This window comes from Lepisosteus oculatus, unplaced genomic scaffold (assembly GCF_040954835.1).
Source record: "Lepisosteus oculatus isolate fLepOcu1 unplaced genomic scaffold, fLepOcu1.hap2 HAP2_SCAFFOLD_67, whole genome shotgun sequence".
NCBI lineage: Eukaryota > Metazoa > Chordata > Actinopteri > Semionotiformes > Lepisosteidae > Lepisosteus > Lepisosteus oculatus.
The window spans coordinates 726668-743491 of NW_027168224.1; the positions used below are offsets into that span (position 1 = coordinate 726668).

The 16824-nt window shown below is 52.4% G+C and overlaps 5 non-coding genes across 5 annotated transcripts; 3 read left to right on the forward strand and 2 right to left on the reverse strand.

Moving 5' to 3' along the window:
• The first annotated feature begins 6057 nt into the window (after window positions 1-6057).
• On the forward strand, window positions 6058-6227 carry LOC138233332 (U1 spliceosomal RNA). Its single transcript, XR_011187450.1, has one exon. It is a non-coding gene; the product is annotated as a U1 spliceosomal RNA (small nuclear RNA).
• Window positions 6228-6863: 636 nt separating this feature from the next.
• On the reverse strand, window positions 6864-6982 carry LOC138233383 (5S ribosomal RNA). Its single transcript, XR_011187495.1, has one exon. It is a non-coding gene; the product is annotated as a 5S ribosomal RNA (ribosomal RNA).
• Window positions 6983-8789: 1807 nt separating this feature from the next.
• Window positions 8790-8953, forward strand: LOC138233438 (U1 spliceosomal RNA). The gene has a single exon (XR_011187549.1). It is a non-coding gene; the product is annotated as a U1 spliceosomal RNA (small nuclear RNA).
• Window positions 8954-9589: 636 nt separating this feature from the next.
• Window positions 9590-9708, reverse strand: LOC138233394 (5S ribosomal RNA). Its single transcript, XR_011187506.1, has one exon. It is a non-coding gene; the product is annotated as a 5S ribosomal RNA (ribosomal RNA).
• Window positions 9709-16648: 6940 nt separating this feature from the next.
• LOC138233333 (U1 spliceosomal RNA) lies at window positions 16649-16818 on the forward strand. Its single transcript, XR_011187451.1, has one exon. It is a non-coding gene; the product is annotated as a U1 spliceosomal RNA (small nuclear RNA).
• The last annotated feature ends 6 nt before the right edge of the window (window positions 16819-16824 follow it).

Below are 16824 nucleotides of genomic sequence, written 5' to 3' on the forward strand. Positions count from 1 at the left end.
TGAGCCCAGTCGAGAGTCGCAGGGCCAGATCTAGTCACCGGGGAGAAACGATACAAGTGAAGGATTGCTCAGCTCTCGGCACTTGAAAAGACCGACAAATGTCTCGTTCCCGCCGGAGCTGAATGTACCCGCATGTGTGGTGTCGTCTTCTTCCCCCGCCCCGCTGTGTTTGCTGTATTGTCTCTGAAGCCGGCCCCCCCGAGACGAGACGGGCTGTTCCTGTGCCCCAATTAACACTTTACAGGTGCCATTCCCCGGCATTGTGGCCATTGTCGGTGCTCACACGCGATAAGATAAGGCGGAGGAGAGCGGGGCATGCCCAGCGGCAGACATTCAAGGAGGGGGCAGTGCGAGGTGAGGTGAGGTGCGACACGCCGGAGCCCCGACGCAGCTAATGCGGAGCACTTGTTGGACTGGCATCGAAAGGACGTGTGCGCACGGAGCGAGCCTTCCCTGCGGCGGAGCGCGGGAACTTTCTCCCCCCCTCCCGCTGCAGGAGTTGTGTGCACTGCAGCGGTGCCGAGAGAAAAGCACAGAAGGCAGCAGGCTCTGGAGAGCAGGTAAGAGACGGAGCCTTGTGGGCAGGCGAGCAGGCCCGTTTTTTGGAAATTGCTGAAAAGGTTTGTTCGGTGTGTGGCAGGCGCACGTCGCGAGCTTGCGTGGCGATCTGCCGGTCTGGAGTTATGCAAATGAGGCCGAATTGCATCCCGGGACATGCTGCGAATGCGCAACGGCGACTGCAGATGTGTAGGAAACGGCGCGCTCGTTTTCTCGTTTTGCCCACACTTTTGAGTGTTAGTGTGGCGTGTGAGTGTGTGAAAGAGTGGGCCCAGCAGGAGGCGGTGGCTTGCGGGGCGAGGAGGTGGCCTAGGCTGCGCGATTTGTGCTGTGGGTGCGGGCCGCTTGCAGGGGCCTGTTTAACTCATACTTACCTGGCAGGGGAGATACCTTGATCAGCCTGTAGGTGGAGTAGTTGGATTGTTTTTCTTTTGTTGGAAGCAGTGTTCGATTTGCAGTTTTTGAAATGGCAACCTTTGGATCCCGTAAGAATGCTGTACGTTTTGAGCTCTTGGATGACCTCTTCATGGATCGTATGCAGTTCAGCAGAAAAGTGTTACAGAAGGAACTTGGCTTTGAACCTCGGCACTTGGATTTCATCTTCGCTCTCCCAGGTCAGAAAGCATTTGAGGTTGTATTTGCTACCTATCCTCTGTTTGAACAATGCGTGGATGTGTTTGAGGCAAAAAGAGGCAAAGTTCCTGCACTTGAGAAGATCAACTTGCAGCCTCTGACACAGAGAGAGAGGAAAACGGTGCATGTTGTTATGTTCTCGGAACTGGCAAAGACGGAGGACATTCACACCTGGCTTAACCAGTACTGCACCGTCCACCATGGAACTGAGGTTAGAGATGTTGATGGTATAAAAACAGGAGCAAGGAAATTCGAGGTTCGCTTGCTACCGGACAGCGTAAATGGAGGCTTAAGGCACCTGCCCTCTACAATCCGGCTGGGCGCCTGCAATGGCTATGTGTTTTATGTGGGACAACCAAAGGTGTGTCGGCGCTGTGGTGCTGTGGGACACCTGGCATCGTCCTGCACTGTGAAATGCTGCAAGACCTGTGGCAAACAGGGACATTTAGCCTCTGACTGTTCAATGCTGCCAAAGTGCAATTTATGTGGCTCGGAAGGACACGTTTTTAAGAACTGCCCTCACGCCTACGCCAATAAACTCAAAATGAGAAAGGATGAGGCAGTGCTTGTTTCAGCCAAACCGGCCCGAAAATCCAACGCAAACAATAAGTCAAACAAAGAACCCTTGTTGGACAAAGACTCTCAGCCTCCAGCCAGGATCAGTCCTGCTGTGGCTCCGGGGCTGGTGGAAGAGAAATCCACTACGCCCCCACAACCGCAGACTGCACCAGACAAGCACGAGGGTTTGAAAACCCCCGAGAACAGCGAGGACCCCTCCCCCACTCCTGCTCCTCAGAACGAGGGCCAGTGTGGGGCCCCCCGGTGGAGCGGGTCCAGCGAGGATACCCAGGATTCAGCGGAGCTGCTTTTCTCAGACTCTGCAAGTGCTACAGATGCCCTCCTCTCCTCCATCCAGTCCATCACGGAGGATCTGCAGCAGCTGGTGGGTGAGGGGGAAGAGGAGACTGGTGCATCGGCTGCACCCCTTTCCCCTCAGTGCTCCCAGGAGCTGGACTTGAGGAAAAGAAAAAATGACTCTGTTTTCTCCCCGAGCGAGGAGGAAGGAGAGCATGGCGATGGGGACAGCTGGAACCTCTCCACCCCTCCCTCTACCCCCTTCCTTGAAATGGACTCTGTGAACGCCTTTACTGCTGCCACCCTGATGAAGGCTCATTCAGAGGATGGCTGGCAGGAAATTGGTAAGAAGAAAAAGAAAAAGAAAAAGGTAACAGGTGAGACCGAAGAGAAATGTGTTTTGTAAAGACTGGTTCCACTTTCTTATGTAATATGGCTCTTAACATAATTTCTCTTAACACAAGAGGTATCAATGACAGAGTTAAATGCCAGTCTGTCTTTGATTACCTCCAGCAGAGAGAGGGAGATGTGTTGATGTTGCAGGAGTGTGCTTTAGCCTATCAAGAGAGGTATAAATGTTTTGAAGATAGGTGGGATAAAGGGCCTTCTGTTTGGTCAGGGGACAATAACAACAGAGCCTCTGGCGTGGCCATTCTTTTCAAAGGATGGGCATTCAAATTGAAAAGTATTCAGAGGGTCATAGATGGCAGGTTGCTGTGTGTGGATGTGGAATGGGGGACCGTTAACCTGCGGCTAATCAATGTGTATTGCCCTACTGACGTAGGAGGAAGGGTGGAGCTACTCAAGGCACTCTCCCCCCTATTGTTATGCAGCACAGACGTGATAGTGGGAGGGGATTTTAATTGTATCTTAGAGCACACAGACAGGCAGTCTAGCTCGCCGATAAAATTGGATTCCAGCTCACTGGCCCTGCAAAACTTAGTTCAAGACTTTAAACTCTCAGACACATATAGATGTATATATCCCACAACAGCAGGATATACATGGTCAGGGAGGAATAGCAGCTCCAGAATTGACTATTGCTTTGTCTCAGAGAGAGTGAAAGTTGTTGGGGTCACTCTTCAGCCTGTCTTCTTCTCAGATCATCAGGCTTTAGGGTGTAGAGTGGAACTCCAGGGCGGGACTGTCTTTGGCCCAGGCCTCTGGAAACTCAACACAAAGCTGCTAGAGAACGAGGGGGTAGTATCCCGCTACAAGGAGAAACTATCACAGTGGCTGTCCTTGCAGTGTCTGTACGGGTCAGTAGGAGAGTGGTGGGAGGAGGTGAAGGTGAGGACAAAGGCCTTTTTCATGGCTGAGGGAAGGAAGGCTGCTGCCAGACGGAGAGGAGTGCTAGCCAGGAAACAGAGGCAGCTGCAGCGTCTCTACACGATGCTGCACAGTGGCTTCGATGTGCTCGAGGATATCGCCCTTTTAAAAAAGGACATCCGGAGCATAGCCGAAGAAAGTAGTCGAGGAGTGCTGTTAAGAAGCAGAGTGCAGTTCTTGGAAGAAAATGAGAAGTGTACTCGCTTCTTTTTCAGGAAAGTGGTAGGCTCCAAGACTGTCATGGAAAGTGTAGTTGATGAGGAGGGACGAGAGAGAACAGAGCCGAGTGCTATCCTCTCCTGCACCGAGGCCTTCTACTCAAGACTGTACAGCTCTACAGAGGTAAAGGATGAAGATATTCATTTTTTTACCTCAAAGCTAGAAAACATTTTGAGTGAAGAAGATAGGGAAGTACTTGAGAGGGATTTGACAGTAGAAGAGCTGAGACAGGCTATGGAGAGCTTACAGAAGGGGAAAACTCCGGGTGCTGACGGGCTCCCTAAAGAATTTTATTGCACCTTTTGGGATCTGCTTCAGGATCCGCTACTGCTCCTATTCGAGGAAAGCTACAAGACAGAATTGCTGCCTGACTCCTTAAGAGAAGGCACTATCTCTCTCTTGTTTAAGAAAGGAGCAAAAAATGACATAAAGAACTGGAGACCCCTCAGCCTGTTAGGCGTGGACACTAAGATCCTGTCCAAAGCCCTTTTCCTGCGCCTACAAAATGTAGTGGCCTCACTGGTAGGGAAAGAACAGACTTGTGGGATAGCAGGACGCCTGATGAGCGACAACCTGGCCTTGTTGAGGGATGTCTGTCTGTACTCTGAGGATCGCTCCCTCCCTCTGTGCATTTTAGGTGTAGACCTAGAAAAGGCCTTTGACCGCCTAAACCGGCAGTACTTAACATCGGTACTTGAGCACATGAAGTTTGGCCCCATCATGAGAAAGTGGATTAACCTGCTGTACACAGGTAGCAACAGCAGAGTCATGGTTAATGGCAATAGATCACGCACCTTTGAAGTCTGTTCAGGGGTGAGGCAGGGCTGCCCATTATCCCCCTTGTTATTCGTTTTGGCTATGGAGCCCTTAGCCTGTGCCTTGCGCCAGGATCAGGCCATTAATGGGATACCAGTGCCTGGAAGTGGGGGAGGAGAGGTAAAGACATCTCTATACATGGATGACGTCACCCTGCTCCTCTCTGACAATGCCTCAATTAGCAGAGCTCTGCAGTGCTGTGATCGGTTCTCTTTGGCTTCCTCCGCAAAAATTAACACATCTAAGAGTGAGATTTTTTATCAGAACTGGAGGGAGCCAAAAGAAGGACATGATCTCAGGCTGCAAGAGAAGAGAATTAAGGTCCTGGGGGTGTATTTTGGAGAAGAGATGGGAACAGTAAATTGGCAGAACAAATTGCCAATCTTAAACAAAAAACTGATGCAATGGAAGGACCGAGACCTCACCATGACAGGGAAGGTGCTGGTCATCAAAGCCGAGCTCTTGCCTGTCTTGAATTTTCTGGCTTCTACCTTCCCAATCCCACACCGTGTTGCGGCGGTGCTGAGGAGATTGATGTTTCAATTTCTATGGGGTGGGAAGCAGGAAAGACTCAGAAGGGAAATAATGTACAGGCCGCTACCCTCAGGGGGGAAGTCTGTCCCAGATATTGCTACGAAGCTGCTGTGCATTTTCCTGGCCTCTGTGCTGAGAGGCTTTGCAACAGCACCTGCAGCGCGTACCTGGACTTATTTTTCCAGGCTCTGGGTAGGTAGGGAGGTGTTCAGAGTGTGGGGTGTCAGACCCAAGCTGGACGTCCCACTCTCTGACACATGCCCTGAAATTTATGGGACAGTTAAAAGTTTTCTAAGATCTCACCCAATTGGCCATATTCCCCTCCGAGATGTCAGCGTCCAAAAACTGGAAGATTTCGTAGCACCCCAGAACAATAGGCAGACCCCTGTGGGCATTTTAACATCAGCCCAAACAAGGAAGGTGTGGAAACACACATCCTCTAAATTTCTGTGCAACATTCACAGAGATTTAGCCTGGAGTGTCGTCCACCAGTGCTTACCGGTACGAACTTTCTTGTACCGTAGGGGCCTCACCCCCAGCCCTCGCTGCGTTAGGGTGGGCTGCGGCGAGGAGGAGACTGTGACCCATCTCCTGTGGTCCTGCTTTTTTGCTAAGGCCTTCTGGACACAGTTTGAAGATTGGTTGCAGCCTCTCTCGCCCCAATTTACCCTGACCGCTGCTTTCATCATATACGGCATCTCTCCTGTCAAACTTCCCCCTGACGTGTTTGACAGGATCTGGGCCGTGGTGAACAGTGGGAAAGACGCCCTGTGGAGAGTGAGGAACATGGGGCTGTTCAAAGGCATCGAGATCCCAGTCAAGGCAGCAGGTAGCCTGGCCCTGTTCATCACCCGAGAGAACTATTACCTCAGAGATCTGTGGAGAGAAGGGAGGGAGGAAGCAGAAAATCTGTGGGAAATAGAGAGCATTGGACAGTATCTCAAGAAACTGTGAAAAACATTATCATGTTTAAATAAAGAATGTGATTTGCACCAGAAAAAAAGAAAATTGTTGCTATGTAACTGTTACCGTGTCAAAATGTAATGAGATGTGATCATATATACTGTTTTAAGTATGTATATTAATGTAAAGCTTTCTGATTTGTGATTTCCTGTATTTTTTTGTGAAAAGAAAATAAAGTTCTTAAAAATCGAAATCGGTTCACCCAGGGCGAGGCTCGGCCATTGCACTCCGGCTGTGCTGACCCCTGCGAATTCCCCAAATGTGGGAATCTCGACTGCATAATTTCTGGTAGTGGGGGACTGCGTTCGCGCTCTCCCCTGATGTGCTTGGTCCAAAATCAGATACGGGAGGGTTAGGACACCACGAGCTGCGTGGCTGCGGAAGGATCCCGGTTCGACAGGAGTGGACGCCGCTGCTGGTTCTCGCTGGCTTTTAGTTAGGGGTCCGGAGAAGCATCTCAAGCTAGTTCCACTACTCCTTCCGGACGTTCATTCCCTTTTCAAAGTCAGTCGTTTTGCTGTAGTCTGCGTTCTTTAGGCTGATTATCGAGGTTAGCCTTTATTTGGTCATGGGGGGCCTCGGTACTGTATGCTGAGTCTAAAGACAGTTTCACCCGTTTTCTGATTGCTCGGTTCTGTACCAGTGCAGACATGTCAAACAGTGAATGGCTGTACCTCTACTGTATCCGTGCTCAATGAATGAAATCAGTAACAAATGAATATATGTCTAGTTATACGAAAAACGAGTGGTTTATCGACTCATCTTCATTTGCAGATTTAGAGGCAGCTTCGATATTCGTTTTACAGACGGGTTTTTTTTTTTGAATATGGGTCACACACATGCCACAGCAACAAAACATCTCTAGAGATGAGGCTATAGATCACCTTTCCATCCTGCAGGTTTTCCTCCCAAAGCCTACGGCACCAACGGCGACCCCTGCTGGCCGGGAGAGCAAAAGCTTACAGCACCTGGTATTCCCAGGCAGTCTCCCATCCAAGTACTAACCAGGCCCGACGCTGCTTAGCTTCCGAGATCAGACGAGATCGGGCGTGTTCAGGGTGGTGTGGCCGTAAGCGAAAGCCCCGGCGCCTGACTCGCTACTTGAAGCTGTGTGTGGCGGGGGTTCCGTGCCCCCCGAGCGGGACTGAAGGATCGTTCGTGTGCAACTCTTTGGAAAGGAGCTGCTTTCCAAATCGCATTGCGTGCCTGGATGTTGGCGAATGCGCTCCCTTGTGTTGACTCGTCCCGCACTGGAGGAGGACAAACAATCTGCACGGAGGAGCACCAGGCAAGTCTTCACCAGACAAAAACCTCCAGTGCACAGCACTCTGGAAACATTTCGGGGCTTTCGCGTGTTTATTTCAGCACGTAAAGCGCACCGGTCCAACACGTCGGCCGGGCGCGCGGCGCCTCCGCCCTCTTGTGGCCTTGCGGCGTCAGAGCAAGAGGCTCCTTCTCGCTGCCCTTCCGCTGTGTTGCAGGGCCCCGAGAGGGAACCCGGAGCGCGCACTTTGTGGGGGGCGGGGGACCGCGTTCGCGCTCTGCCCCCGGTCTCTTGCGCGAGTACTAAATCTCACGGACAGGGGGGCCTCGTCATTGATAGTTACAGGTGAGACGGGGATTAGGAGGAGACCCCGACTGATGGGTAAAGGGGAGCACTAACACCAGAGGGACACCCCCGGCGTCTCTTTTTGAGAGACGCCCTGGGGTTTCCTAATGGCCAAGGAGGGTCGGGACCTCGGTTTGACGCCTCCCCCGAAGGACGGCGCCTGTTTGTGCAGCAGAGTGTCGCCATCAGGAGGCTGGGGCGTAAGAGAGCCACACAGCCCGCAGGGTGAGCGCTCCCTACTGGTCCCAGTCACACCTCTTGCAGGAGCAGCAGCAACCGGAGCTTTTCCGGGGTGGAATCTCCCATCCGGGTGCCGGCCAGGCTCACACCTGCTGGGCTGCCCCGGGGGTGAGCCCAGTCGAGAGTCGCAGGGCCAGATCTAGTCACCGGGGAGAAACGATACAAGTGAAGGATTGCTCGGCTCTCGGCACTTGAAAAGACCGACAAATGTCTCGTTCCCGCCGGAGCTGAATGTACCCGCATGTGTGGTGTCGTCTTCTTCCCCCGCCCCGCTGTGTTTGCTGTATTGTCTCTGAAGCCGGCCCCCCCGAGACGAGACGGGCTGTTCCTGTGCCCCAATTAACACTTTACAGGTGCCATTCCCCGGCATTGTGGCCATTGTCGGTGCTCACACGCGATAAGATAAGGCGGAGGAGAGCGGGGCATGCCCAGCGGCAGACATTCAAGGAGGGGGCAGTGCGAGGTGAGGTGAGGTGCGACACGCCGGAGCCCCGACGCAGCTAATGCGGAGCACTTGTTGGACTGGCATCGAAAGGACGTGTGCGCACGGAGCGAGCCTTCCCTGCGGCGGAGCGCGGGAACTTTCTCCCCCCCTCCCGCTGCAGGAGTTGTGTGCACTGCAGCGGTGCCGAGAGAAAAGCACAGAAGGCAGCAGGCTCTGGAGAGCAGGTAAGAGACGGAGCCTTGTGGGCAGGCGAGCAGGCCCGTTTTTTGGAAATTGCTGAAAAGGTTTGTTCGGTGTGTGGCAGGCGCACGTCGCGAGCTTGCGTGGCGATCTGCCGGTCTGGAGTTATGCAAATGAGGCCGAATTGCATCCCGGGACATGCTGCGAATGCGCAACGGCGACTGCAGATGTGTAGGAAACGGCGCGCTCGTTTTCTCGTTTTGCCCACACTTTTGAGTGTTAGTGTGGCGTGTGAGTGTGTGAAAGAGTGGGCCCAGCAGGAGGCGGTGGCGTGCGGGGCGAGGAGGTGGCCTAGGCTGCGCGATTTGTGCTGTGGGTGCGGGCCGCTTGCAGGGGCCTGTTTAACTCATACTTACCTGGCAGGGGAGATACCTTGATCAAGAAGGAGGTTCACCCAGGGCGAGGCTCGGCCATTGCACTCCGGCTGTGCTGACCCCTGCGAATTCCCCAAATGTGGGAATCTCGACTGCATAATTTCTGGTAGTGGGGGACTGCGTTCGCGCTCTCCCCTGATGTGCTTGGTCCAAAATCAGATACGGGAGGGTTAGGACACCACGAGCTGCGTGGCTGCGGAAGGATCCCGGTTCGACAGGAGTGGACGCCGCTGCTGGTTCTCGCTGGCTTTTAGTTAGGGGTCCGGAGAAGCATCTCAAGCTAGTTCCACTACTCCTTCCGGACGTTCATTCCCTTTTCAAAGTCAGTCGTTTTGCTGTAGTCTGCGTTCTTTAGGCTGATTATCGAGGTTAGCCTTTATTTGGTCATGGGGGGCCTCGGTACTGTATGCTGAGTCTAAAGACAGTTTCACCCGTTTTCTGATTGCTCGGTTCTGTACCAGTGCAGACATGTCAAACAGTGAATGGCTGTACCTCTACTGTATCCGTGCTCAATGAATGAAATCGGTAACAAATGAATATATGTCTAGTTATACGAAAAACGAGTGGTTTATCGACTCATCTTCATTTGCAGATTTAGAGGCAGCTTCGATATTCGTTTTACAGACGGGTTTTTTTTTTTGAATATGGGTCACACACATGCCACAGCAACAAAACATCTCTAGAGATGAGGCTATAGATCACCTTTCCATCCTGCAGGTTTTCCTCCCAAAGCCTACGGCACCAACGGCGACCCCTGCTGGCCGGGAGAGCAAAAGCTTACAGCACCTGGTATTCCCAGGCAGTCTCCCATCCAAGTACTAACCAGGCCCGACGCTGCTTAGCTTCCGAGATCAGACGAGATCGGGCGTGTTCAGGGTGGTGTGGCCGTAAGCGAAAGCCCCGGCGCCTGACTCGCTACTTGAAGCTGTGTGTGGCGGGGGTTCCGTGCCCCCCGAGCGGGACTGAAGGATCGTTCGTGTGCAACTCTTTGGAAAGGAGCTGCTTTCCAAATCGCATTGCGTGCCTGGATGTTGGCGAATGCGCTCCCTTGTGTTGACTCGTCCCGCACTGGAGGAGGACAAACAATCTGCACGGAGGAGCACCAGGCAAGTCTTCACCAGACAAAAACCTCCAGTGCACAGCACTCTGGAAACATTTCGGGGCTTTCGCGTGTTTATTTCAGCACGTAAAGCGCACCGGTCCAACACGTCGGCCGGGCGCGCGGCGCCTCCGCCCTCTTGTGGCCTTGCGGCGTCAGAGCAAGAGGCTCCTTCTCGCTGCCCTTCCGCTGTGTTGCAGGGCCCCGAGAGGGAACCCGGAGCGCGCACTTTGTGGGGGGCGGGGGACCGCGTTCGCGCTCTGCCCCCGGTCTCTTGCGCGAGTACTAAATCTCACGGACAGGGGGGCCTCGTCATTGATTGTTACAGGTGAGACGGGGATTAGGAGGAGACCCCGACTGATGGGTAAAGGGGAGCACTAACACCAGAGGGACACCCCCGGCGTCTCTTTTTGAGAGACGCCCTGGGGTTTCCTAATGGCCAAGGAGGGTCGGGACCTCGGTTTGACGCCTCCCCCGAAGGACGGCGCCTGTTTGTGCAGCAGAGTGTCGCCATCAGGAGGCTGGGGCGTAAGAGAGCCACACAGCCCGCAGGGTGAGCGCTCCCTACTGGTCCCAGTCACACCTCTTGCAGGAGCAGCAGCAACCGGAGCTTTTCCGGGGTGGAATCTCCCATCCGGGTGCCGGCCAGGCTCACACCTGCTGGGCTGCCCCGGGGGTGAGCCCAGTCGAGAGTCGCAGGGCCAGATCTAGTCACCGGGGAGAAACGATACAAGTGAAGGATTGCTCGGCTCTCGGCACTTGAAAAGACCGACAAATGTCTCGTTCCCGCCGGAGCTGAATGTACCCGCATGTGTGGTGTCGTCTTCTTCCCCCGCCCCGCTGTGTTTGCTGTATTGTCTCTGAAGCCGGCCCCCCCGAGACGAGACGGGCTGTTCCTGTGCCCCAATTAACACTTTACAGGTGCCATTCCCCGGCATTGTGGCCATTGTCGGTGCTCACACGCGATAAGATAAGGCGGAGGAGAGCGGGGCATGCCCAGCGGCAGACATTCAAGGAGGGGGCAGTGCGAGGTGAGGTGAGGTGCGACACGCCGGAGCCCCGACGCAGCTAATGCGGAGCACTTGTTGGACTGGCATCGAAAGGACGTGTGCGCACGGAGCGAGCCTTCCCTGCGGCGGAGCGCGGGAACTTTCTCCCCCCCTCCCGCTGCAGGAGTTGTGTGCACTGCAGCGGTGCCGAGAGAAAAGCACAGAAGGCAGCAGGCTCTGGAGAGCAGGTAAGAGACGGAGCCTTGTGGGCAGGCGAGCAGGCCCGTTTTTTGGAAATTGCTGAAAAGGTTTGTTCGGTGTGTGGCAGGCGCACGTCGCGAGCTTGCGTGGCGATCTGCCGGTCTGGAGTTATGCAAATGAGGCCGAATTGCATCCCGGGACATGCTGCGAATGCGCAACGGCGACTGCAGATGTGTAGGAAACGGCGCGCTCGTTTTCTCGTTTTGCCCACACTTTTGAGTGTTAGTGTGGCGTGTGAGTGTGTGAAAGAGTGGGCCCAGCAGGAGGCGGTGGCGTGCGGGGCGAGGAGGTGGCCTAGGCTGCGCGATTTGTGCTGTGGGTGCGGGCCGCTTGCAGGGGCCTGTTTAACTCATACTTACCTGGCAGGGGAGATACCTTGATCAGCCTGTAGGTGGAGTAGTTGGATTGTTTTTCTTTTGTTGGAAGCAGTGTTCGATTTGCGGTTTTTGAAATGGCAACCTTTGGATCCCGTAAGAATGCTGTACGTTTTGAGCTCTTGGATGACCTCTTCATGGATCGTATGCAGTTCAGCAGAAAAGTGTTACAGAAGGAACTTGGCTTTGAACCTCGGCACTTGGATTTCATCTTCGCTCTTCCAGGTCAGAAAGCATTTGAGGTTGTATTTGCTACCTATCCTCTGTTTGAACAATGCGTGGATGTGTTTGAGGCAAAAAGAGGCAAAGTTCCTGCACTTGAGAAGATCAACTTGCAGCCTCTGACACAGAGAGAGAGGAAAACGGTGCATGTTGTTATGTTCTCGGAACTGGCAAAGACGGAGGACATTCACACCTGGCTTAACCAGTACTGCACCGTCCACCATGGAACTGAGGTTAGAGATGTTGATGGTATAAAAACAGGAGCAAGGAAATTCGAGGTTCGCTTGCTACCGGACAGCGTAAATGGAGGCTTAAGGCACCTGCCCTCTACAATCCGGCTGGGCGCCTGCAATGGCTATGTGTTTTATGTGGGACAACCAAAGGTGTGTCGGCGCTGTGGTGCTGTGGGACACCTGGCATCGTCCTGCACTGTGAAATGCTGCAAGACCTGTGGCAAACAGGGACATTTAGCCTCTGACTGTTCAATGCTGCCAAAGTGCAATTTATGTGGCTCGGAAGGACACGTTTTTAAGAACTGCCCTCACGCCTACGCCAATAAACTCAAAATGAGAAAGGATGAGGCAGTGCTTGTTTCAGCCAAACCGGCCCGAAAATCCAAAGCAAACAACAAGTCAAACAAAGAACCCTTGTTGGACAAAGACTCTCAGCCTCCAGCCAGGATCAGTCCTGCTGTGGCTCCGGGGCTGGTGGAAGAGAAATCCACTACGCCCCCACAACCGCAGACTGCACCAGACAAGCACGAGGGTTTGAAAACCCCCGAGAACAGCGAGGACCCCTCCCCCACTCCTGCTCCTCAGAACGAGGGCCAGTGTGGGGCCCCCCGGTGGAGCGGGTCCAGCGAGGATACCCAGGATTCAGCGGAGCTGCTTTTCTCAGACTCTGCAAGTGCTACAGATGCCCTCCTCTCCTCCATCCAGTCCATCACGGAGGATCTGCAGCAGCTGGTGGGTGAGGGGGAAGAGGAGACTGGTGCATCGGCTGCACCCCTTTCCCCTCAGTGCTCCCAGGAGCTGGACTTGAGGAAAAGAAAAAATGACTCTGTTTTCTCCCCGAGCGAGGAGGAAGGAGAGCATGGCGATGGGGACAGCTGGAACCTCTCCACCCCTCCCTCTACCCCCTTCCTTGAAATGGACTCTGTGAACGCTTTTACTGCTGCCACCCTGATGAAGGCTCATTCAGAGGATGGCTGGCAGGAAATTGGTAAGAAGAAAAAGAAAAAGAAAAAGGTAACAGGTGAGACCGAAGAGAAATGTGTTTTGTAAAGACTGGTTCCACTTTCTTATGTAATATGGCTCTTAACATAATTTCTCTTAACACAAGAGGTATCAATGACAGAGTTAAATGCCAGTCTGTCTTTGATTACCTCCAGCAGAGAGAGGGAGATGTGTTGATGTTGCAGGAGTGTGCTTTAGCCTATCAAGAGAGGTATAAAAGTTTTGAAGATAGGTGGGATAAAGGGCCTTCTGTTTGGTCAGGGGACAATAACAACAGAGCCTCTGGCGTGGCCATTCTTTTCAAAGGATGGGCATTCAAATTGAAAAGTATTCAGAGGGTCATAGATGGCAGGTTGCTGTGTGTGGATGTGGAATGGGGGACCGTTAACCTGCGGCTAATCAATGTGTATTGCCCTACTGACGTAGGAGGAAGGGTGGAGCTACTCAAGGCACTCTCCCCCCTATTGTTATGCAGCACAGACGTGATAGTGGGAGGGGATTTTAATTGTATCTTAGAGCACACAGACAGGCAGTCTAGCTCGCCGATAAAATTGGATTCCAGCTCACTGGCCCTGCAAAACTTAGTTCAAGACTTTAAACTCTCAGACACATATAGATGTATATATCCCACAACAGCAGGATATACATGGTCAGGGAGGAATAGCAGCTCCAGAATTGACTATTGCTTTGTCTCAGAGAGAGTGAAAGTTGTTGGGGTCACTCTTCAGCCTGTCTTCTTCTCAGATCATCAGGCTTTAGGGTGTAGAGTGGAACTCCAGGGCGGGACTGTCTTTGGCCCAGGCCTCTGGAAACTCAACACAAAGCTGCTAGAGAACGAGGGGGTAGTATCCCGCTACAAGGAGAAACTATCACAGTGGCTGTCCTTGCAGTGTCTGTACGGGTCAGTAGGAGAGTGGTGGGAGGAGGTGAAGGTGAGGACAAAGGCCTTTTTCATGGCTGAGGGAAGGAAGGCTGCTGCCAGACGGAGAGGAGTGCTAGCCAGGAAACAGAGGCAGCTGCAGCGTCTCTACACGATGCTGCACAGTGGCTTCGATGTGCTCGAGGATATCGCCCTTTTAAAAAAGGACATCCGGAGCATAGCCGAAGAAAGTAGTCGAGGAGTGCTGTTAAGAAGCAGAGTGCAGTTCTTGGAAGAAAATGAGAAGTGTACTCGCTTCTTTTTCAGGAAAGTGGTAGGCTCCAAGACTGTCATGGAAAGTGTAGTTGATGAGGAGGGACGAGAGAGAACAGAGCCGAGTGCTATCCTCTCCTGCACCGAGGCCTTCTACTCAAGACTGTACAGCTCTACAGAGGTAAAGGATGAAGATATTCATTTTTTTACCTCAAAGCTAGAAAACATTTTGAGTGAAGAAGATAGGGAAGTACTTGAGAGGGATTTGACAGTAGAAGAGCTGAGACAGGCTATGGAGAGCTTACAGAAGGGGAAAACTCCGGGTGCTGACGGGCTCCCTAAAGAATTTTATTGCACCTTTTGGGATCTGCTTCAGGATCCGCTACTGCTCCTATTCGAGGAAAGCTACAAGACAGAATTGCTGCCTGACTCCTTAAGAGAAGGCACTATCTCTCTCTTGTTTAAGAAAGGAGCAAAAAATGACATAAAGAACTGGAGACCCCTCAGCCTGTTAGGCGTGGACACTAAGATCCTGTCCAAAGCCCTTTTCCTGCGCCTACAAAATGTAGTGGCCTCACTGGTAGGGAAAGAACAGACTTGTGGGATAGCAGGACGCCTGATGAGCGACAACCTGGCCTTGTTGAGGGATGTCTGTCTGTACTCTGAGGATCGCTCCCTCCCTCTGTGCATTTTAGGTGTAGACCTAGAAAAGGCCTTTGACCGCCTAAACCGGCAGTACTTAACATCGGTACTTGAGCACATGAAGTTTGGCCCCATCATGAGAAAGTGGATTAACCTGCTGTACACAGGTAGCAACAGCAGAGTCATGGTTAATGGCAATAGATCACGCACCTTTGAAGTCTGTTCAGGGGTGAGGCAGGGCTGCCCATTATCCCCCTTGTTATTCGTTTTGGCTATGGAGCCCTTAGCCTGTGCCTTGCGCCAGGATCAGGCCATTAATGGGATACCAGTGCCTGGAAGTGGGGGAGGAGAGGTAAAGACATCTCTATACATGGATGACGTCACCCTGCTCCTCTCTGACAATGCCTCAATTAGCAGAGCTCTGCAGTGCTGTGATCGGTTCTCTTTGGCTTCCTCCGCAAAAATTAACACATCTAAGAGTGAGATTTTTTATCAGAACTGGAGGGAGCCAAAAGAAGGACATGATCTCAGGCTGCAAGAGAAGAGAATTAAGGTCCTGGGGGTGTATTTTGGAGAAGAGATGGGAACAGTAAATTGGCAGAACAAATTGCCAATCTTAAACAAAAAACTGATGCAATGGAAGGACCGAGACCTCACCATGACAGGGAAGGTGCTGGTCATCAAAGCCGAGCTCTTGCCTGTCTTGAATTTTCTGGCTTCTACCTTCCCAATCCCACACCGTGTTGCGGCGGTGCTGAGGAGATTGATGTTTCAATTTCTATGGGGTGGGAAGCAGGAAAGACTCAGAAGGGAAATAATGTACAGGCCGCTACCCTCAGGGGGGAAGTCTGTCCCAGATATTGCTACGAAGCTGCTGTGCATTTTCCTGGCCTCTGTGCTGAGAGGCTTTGCAACAGCACCTGCAGCGCGTACCTGGACTTATTTTTCCAGGCTCTGGGTAGGTAGGGAGGTGTTCAGAGTGTGGGGTGTCAGACCCAAGCTGGACGTCCCACTCTCTGACACATGCCCTGCAATTTATGGGACAGTTAAAAGTTTTCTAAGATCTCACCCAATTGGCCATATTCCCCTCCGAGATGTCAGCGTCCAAAAACTGGAAGATTTCGTAGCACCCCAGAACAATAGGCAGACCCCTGTGGGCATTTTAACATCAGCCCAAACAAGGAAGGTGTGGAAACACACATCCTCTAAATTTCTGTGCAACATTCACAGAGATTTAGCCTGGAGTGTCGTCCACCAGTGCTTACCGGTACGAACTTTCTTGTACCGTAGGGGCCTCACCCCCAGCCCTCGCTGCGTTAGGGTGGGCTGCGGCGAGGAGGAGACTGTGACCCATCTCCTGTGGTCCTGCTTTTTTGCTAAGGCCTTCTGGACACAGTTTGAAGATTGGTTGCAGGCTCTCTCGCCCCAATTTACCCTGACCGCTGCTTTCATCATATACGGCATCTCTCCTGTCAAACTTCCCCCTGACGTGTTTGACAGGATCTGGGCCGTGGTGAACAGTGGGAAAGACGCCCTGTGGAGAGTGAGGAACATGGGGCTGTTCAAAGGCATCGAGGTCCCAGTCAAGGCAGCAGGTAGCCTGGCCCTGTTCATCACCCGAGAGAACTATTACCTCAGAGATCTGTGGAGAGAAGGGAGGGAGGAAGCAGAAAATCTGTGGGAAATAGAGAGCATTGGACAGTATCTCAAGAAACTGTGAAAAACATTATCATGTTTAAATAAAGAATGTGATTTGCACCAGAAAAAAAGAAAATTGTTGCTATGTAACTGTTACCGTGTCAAAATGTAATGAGATGTGATCATATATACTGTTTTAAGTATGTATATTAATGTAAAGCTTTCTGATTTGTGATTTCCTGTATTTTTTTGTGAAAAGAAAATAAAGTTCTTAAAAATCGAAATCGGTTCACCCAGGGCGAGGCTCGGCCATTGCACTCCGGCTGTGCTGACCCCTGCGAATTCCCCAAATGTGGGAATCTCGACTGCATAATTTCTGGTAGTGGGGGACTGCGTTCGCGCTCTCCCCTGATGTGC